Source organism: Cheilinus undulatus, linkage group 18 (assembly GCF_018320785.1).
Source record: "Cheilinus undulatus linkage group 18, ASM1832078v1, whole genome shotgun sequence".
Taxonomy (NCBI): domain Eukaryota; kingdom Metazoa; phylum Chordata; class Actinopteri; order Labriformes; family Labridae; genus Cheilinus; species Cheilinus undulatus.
This window is the reverse complement of record NC_054882.1, coordinates 8025309-8031391: the sequence shown is the minus strand read 5'-3', so window position 1 is coordinate 8031391 and position 6083 is coordinate 8025309. Positions and strand designations below refer to the sequence as shown.

The following is a 6083-nucleotide window of genomic DNA, read 5'->3' as shown; positions in this document are numbered from 1 at the left end:
CTGCCTCTGCGTCTGGATTCTAAGAAGCTCGCTCCCAGGTTCGTGGTCCGTTTCCTATTTCCAAAGTTATTAATCCTGTAACTGTCCAACTAAAACTACCCAGAACCATGAGAGTCCATCCTGCATTCCACGTCAGTCAACTTAAACCCGCCAAATCCAGCCCTCTGGTCCCCACCTCCAAGCCCCCTCCTCCCCCCCGTTTCGTTGATGGAGAAAGAGTCTACACCGTCAAAAAGTTGCTAGCCGCCAGAAGAAGAGGCCGTGGCTATCAGTATCTGGTGGATTGGGAGGGTTATGGCCCTGAAGAGCGCTCCTGGGTCCCCGCTAGAGACATCATGGACCCAGAGCTCATCAAAAACTTCCACAATGAACATCCTGATGTTCCTGGGCCGTCTGGAGCCAGCCGTGGAGGGGGTACTGTCACATCTCCAGGTTGACCTAGTTAAGTTACTTTTTCCCTCATGTTTCTAGTCTGTCATTTCCTGTTTTATTTTGGATACTTACCTTGTGTCTCTTTTCCAGATCACTCCTTCCTGCCCATCCCTACCCGTTTCCCTGTGTCCTGATCATCCTCATGTGTCTCACCTGTGTTGATTGTCGAGTGACTGCACCTGGTTGATCCCCGGCTGAGTGTTCCCCTCCTCGTGTATTTAGCTCATCCACTCCCTGTCTGCTGTGCGAGATCGTCTTGTTTCCTTTGTGTCCAATTCCTTCGAGCCTTACTTCTGATTGACCTTCGTGATTTATTTGACCCAGTTTCCCGTCCTAGTTTCCGAGTTAGCCTGCCGTTTTTTGTACCTCTGCCTGCTTGTTTTGACCTCCCGTGTATCGAACCTTTTTCCTGATCAAACGGACTTGAAAGTGCTTGATTCCTGTGTCTGCTTTTGGGTCCTTTGGTCCGGCATATCGTTACACTGCACTTGTTCTTACCCAATAAAGACCCGAAGACATGGCTCCAAGAAGGGTGAGTCTTCTGCAACATATTCTTTTTTTTTCTAAATTTCTGATGAGTTTTTGTTGATTTGAGGCTGATTTCATTTGTTTTATATATGCAGCTGTAAAATGCTGCTGCTCTTTTTTAGATATTTGAAGAGGTTAAAACATCGAGAATTCATGAGTAACTGATTGCAACAAAAATATATTTTTCCTGTTTACTGTCTCCTTATGGGATAGTAAAATGAAATGACATGAGTGAAATAATACTACATTAAGACAAATTAGTCATGCAGTTTGAGTTGTATCTGATCATTTATAAATCACCTCTGCATTTTTTTTAACTGTTTCCTTCCTGATTCATGTCCTGATTAGAAAATTGTTTTCATAAAATGTCATGTAGGAAGAATCCTTCAGTCTCATGTCAGGATTAAAAACCTAATGTTTATGCCTGCAATGATCCATTTAACCACTGATATGTATGGTTTATTATTTTCATTTACATTTTTCCCCATTGTGTATTTCTTTTATAGCGTAGGCATAATGCAAAGCCTGGGGACCTGATTGAATTTTACCGTGGGCAGTATAAGCACTGGGCTGTCTACATTGGTAATGATGAAGTTGTCCACATCACACTTCCAGGTGAGTCAAGTCTGATGTAATATAAATGCACTGAAAACCCAATGAAGTTAACAGAAATTTAGAAAAAGAGGCAAATGATTGCCTCAAATTTTCTGAAGTTGATGAAATTAAAAAGATAGTCCAAAGAACTTACAGTAAATGTATCAGTTACATGATATTCATAAATATCAATTCTATTTAAATAATTAAAAAAAAAATCTTATTCCGTTAATACAATTCAAATCAAATTTTTCATATGCATACCCCAAGGCCAGGGGTCCAAATTGATTTGCCTGCAGAAAGTTCTAAAAATAGGATGAAATAAGGCCCAGATTTGAACATGAAGCTTGTGCTTGACTGTACTGTACTTCTTAGTTTCAGCACAAGGGGGTGCTACCATGCTTGTTCTATAAATGAGTGCCGGCACAAATCGCAGTACCAATAATATTCCAGGGGCTAAGCCAGTGGCAGCTAGGGTCAAACAGGGACCCCTGAAATCTGACTGACATCCCCAAAAACCTGGAAATGATTGTCTGTTTGCCTTGTCAGCCATTAAATTGAGCGTTTAGTGTTAGTTCGGACAGGCCATGGAGTCTAATGCAAGCCCTGATCAGCTGACAGCCAAGCTGATTTGCTCTAAACATGCTATTAGCCAACTGATCCAAACCGCAATTTCCACATGCAGCGGTCATGCAGTGATCCACCTGCAAATTGTACTGCAGAGATATGCTGCGGGTCTATTTTTAAACCGCATCAATACCCATCGATCAGAAAACTTTAAACAGGAAGTCAAAAGCGTAGAGTATTCTGTCTTTTTAAAATACAGCACAACGCATGGAATCCTGATTGTAAATTATCACTATATCAAGGGGGGTCACAGAGCTACAATGGCACCACTGATGAGGAAAAGTTAACTTTAGAGGAAATTTAGCGGAGAAAACTTACATAAAACCACACATCCTCAATACATTAACCTTTTAACAGGGGTGGACAAAGTATTTGACTCCAATGCTTGAGTCGAAGTATTGATACTTGTGGTTAAATCTTACTTAAGTACAAGTAAAAGTTGCTTGGTGAAATTTTACTGAAGTTAAAGTACTAAAGTACTTACTTTTAAAAATACTTAAGTATTCAAAAGTACAAAGTACATTTTCTAATATCAGTAACACTGCTGTATTGTTTTCTCAGTGCTTTTACAGAACCTTGTAACTCTCTGAAACCACCTAATGATGAACTGACTTAATGTAGAACCATGAATGCAACAACGTTGAATGCAGAAATGTGGGTTGTTTGCGGTGTACACAGGAGACATTTGAAATGATATGAATCATTCCTCATTTCTGAAATCTCAAACATCAAGCTAAGATATGGCCATGGGTGTGCTGGTTTTTCAGCTTGAGTTTTTCCTGCCATTTCCATTGCAGAGTTTTGTTTGAACGAAGGCAGGAGAGCCTATAAACGTAGCCTATTTCTAAATCCATCCCAGGTGTGAGCAATGACTGTGATTGGTTCCCTTCTTTGAGGAGCACAGCGTGTGGCCAATTGCATTTTAGACATCTGACTACAAAGCTGAACCTAATAGAAACGAGTAACGACAAGCTTCCTAGAAATGTAGTGGAGTCAAAAGTGCAATAATTGTCTTTGAAATGTAGTGGAGTGAAAGTTATAAGTTTCCTAAAAAAAAAAAAAAACACTCAAGTAAAGTACAAATACTGAAAAAATGTACTTAAGTACAGTACTCATGTAAATATACTCCGTTACTGTCCACCACTGCCTTTTAACTTCCAATGTGGTCAAATGTTTATCATGTGTTCAGTGGGTGTGGTCGCTCCTCTTTGGTTGGAATAATACCGTGGCACTGTCTATGGAAATTGCTGGTAACGCCACCTTAGTTAAACTCCTCTTGCCTGGCTACACTGCCGCTCTCTCTGCAAGCTATTTTTACAACCCTCCTCCACCAATCAGATGTATATACATGAACACAGCCAAAATGATCAAAAAATGAAGAATACATTTAATATGGACCAGAAATGCTTTTTCCTGCTGTGGTCTGAATGCTGTTTCTTCTTGTGGTGACTGTATTCCAACCTCTCCCCTGTCTCTCTTTTGTAACTCACACAGAACACAACAGCAGTGCTACCCTGTTTAACACTCATAGAGAGCACCAGAGCAACGGTGACGCGTGAGAGCATCTGGGAAGCAGCTGGCACTGATGATTTTAGAGTCAACAACTTCCTGGATAAAAAACACGACCCTCTCAACCCTGATGACATTGTGACAAAGGCGTGTAAAATGGTGGGTCAAGACTGGGACTACAGTTTGGCTACTCACAACTGCGAGCACTTTGCCACAGGGCTACAATACGGCATAGAACAGTCCAGACAGGTTAAGCAGGTCGTCGTGGTAACAGTGGCTACAACTGCTGTGATTGTATTCATACTTTGGCATGCTAGCTCAAGATCGTGTGAGTTGTTGTAGCTGTGCTTTGGTATTTTGGACCCTTGGCCTTTACTCACCCAGAAATTGTTGCAAGTTTTATTTGAAGTTATCAAACATCTTCTATCATATTAAAATTATACACTGGCTCAATGTATTTAAAAAGAGCCTTTGTCATGAATGTTTCATTCCTTTAGTATATGTTTTTATCTTTCATATCAGTTTACTTTATACATTTGTTCACCATATAAATCCCACCTATTCACCCAAGTCCACTTTTTCAGTGTTATCTGTTCAACATATTTTAAACTTCCTCTTCTTTAGAAAAAAAAAAAAACACTTTTCCTTCTTTTTGGTATTGTTTGGCAGCTGGGAGTGTTGGGATATTCATTAAAAAAAGTTCATGCAGTCAAAGGCGTAAGGATACATGAGTGATGTCAACACAAGCAGAGATGTTACATGCAGGTCTGACTGTACAGGGTCCTTAGAAAGTATTATATTTATGTAACTGCTCTTTTTACTTTACACATTTTAATTAATTGACATTTCTTTGTGGAAATCTGTTTTCACTTTGACATTAAAGAGGTTTTTTGTAATTTTTTTATATTGAAAAAGCATAATTGTGTTGACCATGATTGATTTATGAAGCTTAGCGTTTGATCATTTTTAATTTGAAAAGAAATATATATATTTAGATCCCCATTAGTCACTACTGAAGTAGGAACGACTCTTCCTGGGGTCTAAGAAGAGAGCACTGTAATCATAGTTAGTAGATAGCAAATGTAAAAGATAATGACAATAATGTAGATATGTAGCATGTAGCATTTTTGAACGCTTATCTTTAGCAATGTTAGAAAAGTTCCTCTGTTATCTATGTAGCTAAATCAGCCACACAGTTCTGTTACTTATAGCTAAGTTAGTTTTAGCTACTTGAGATTTAGCAAATGTAGCTGAGGTCAACTTAGCTACACAGATAACACAACTTCCTCATCAAGCTTAGCTTTAGCTACTTGGCTCTGTTTCTGATTGGATTGGATTTTGACATCTAACTTTTAGTATCCTAATTTTTACCTTAACCCTTACCTAACCCTAAATGGAAGTTTAATCAGATTATTAACCTCCTCATTTATGTATTAACATTACTGTATCCATATGGGAGTTTCTAGCCATGCACTCCCTTGAAAGTCAAAACATGCTGCCTCACTAACCCAGGGAGCATCTTTTGAGTAGATCCTTCTTTGCCAAGTAAAACTGTTCATCTATTTTGCAATAAAATGGTTAAATGAATTACGAGATTTTTCTTGACTGAAATAAAATCAATGAAAGGGTAAAACTTCTGAGGGGTTTTTGGACTCTTTACAGGCACTGTATGAGGTATGGCTATAGGATAATGAAAGACCCTTATAGGATAAAACCATGTGGTTCACAGTCACAGTGAGAGTTTTGTATTAAATGTTGGTTTTCAAGCACAACTGCTCTAAGTTTCCAATAAGTGATGTCTTTAGTTCACTGCTAGATACTGACTGAGGTGTGTATGTTTTTGCTAAAGAAATTTTTTAGCTCAAAGTTGAGCAACACATTAACATGATTTTTTTGGTGAAATTAAACAAAACAGCAGCTAAATCTTTTGGTACATTAACTGAAGTGCATGGGGAACACGGCATGTCACGGTCACGATGAATAAATTGAAATAAGAATAAGAGCAGAAATGGTCTCAGTTGATAAAGAGACAGTTGCAGGAACATTTGAACATGACAGAAGTGTTTCTTTGACATTAAGGGTATTATTTTGGACAAGTTGGTTCCAAAGGGGCAATGGTGAATCAACACTATTAATGAAAAGTCTTAAGAAAGAAAGAGACCACAAATGTGAAACAATGATTTAGCTCTTCATCAAGACAATGCTGCAGCTCACACTGAGCTCTCAGTAAAGCTGTCTCTGGATCAAAGACAAATCATAGTGCTTGATCACCCTCCATATTCACCTGATCTAGCACACATAGCAACACCTCAGGCCCTGTCAGTAAGTCAGTGAATTGAAAATACCTCCAAGTTTGATCGTAGTTCATGTTTGACACTGTTTTTTTTCTCTTA

The 6083-nt window shown here is 38.8% G+C and overlaps 1 long non-coding RNA gene across 1 annotated transcript; it reads left to right on the top strand.

Annotated features, from left to right (window-relative positions):
- The first annotated feature begins 416 nt into the window (after window positions 1–416).
- On the top strand, window positions 417–4567 carry LOC121525825. The gene is made up of 3 exons (XR_005993271.1): window positions 417–964; window positions 1467–1575; window positions 3676–4567. It is a non-coding gene; the product is annotated as an uncharacterized LOC121525825 (long non-coding RNA).
- The last annotated feature ends 1516 nt before the right edge of the window (window positions 4568–6083 follow it).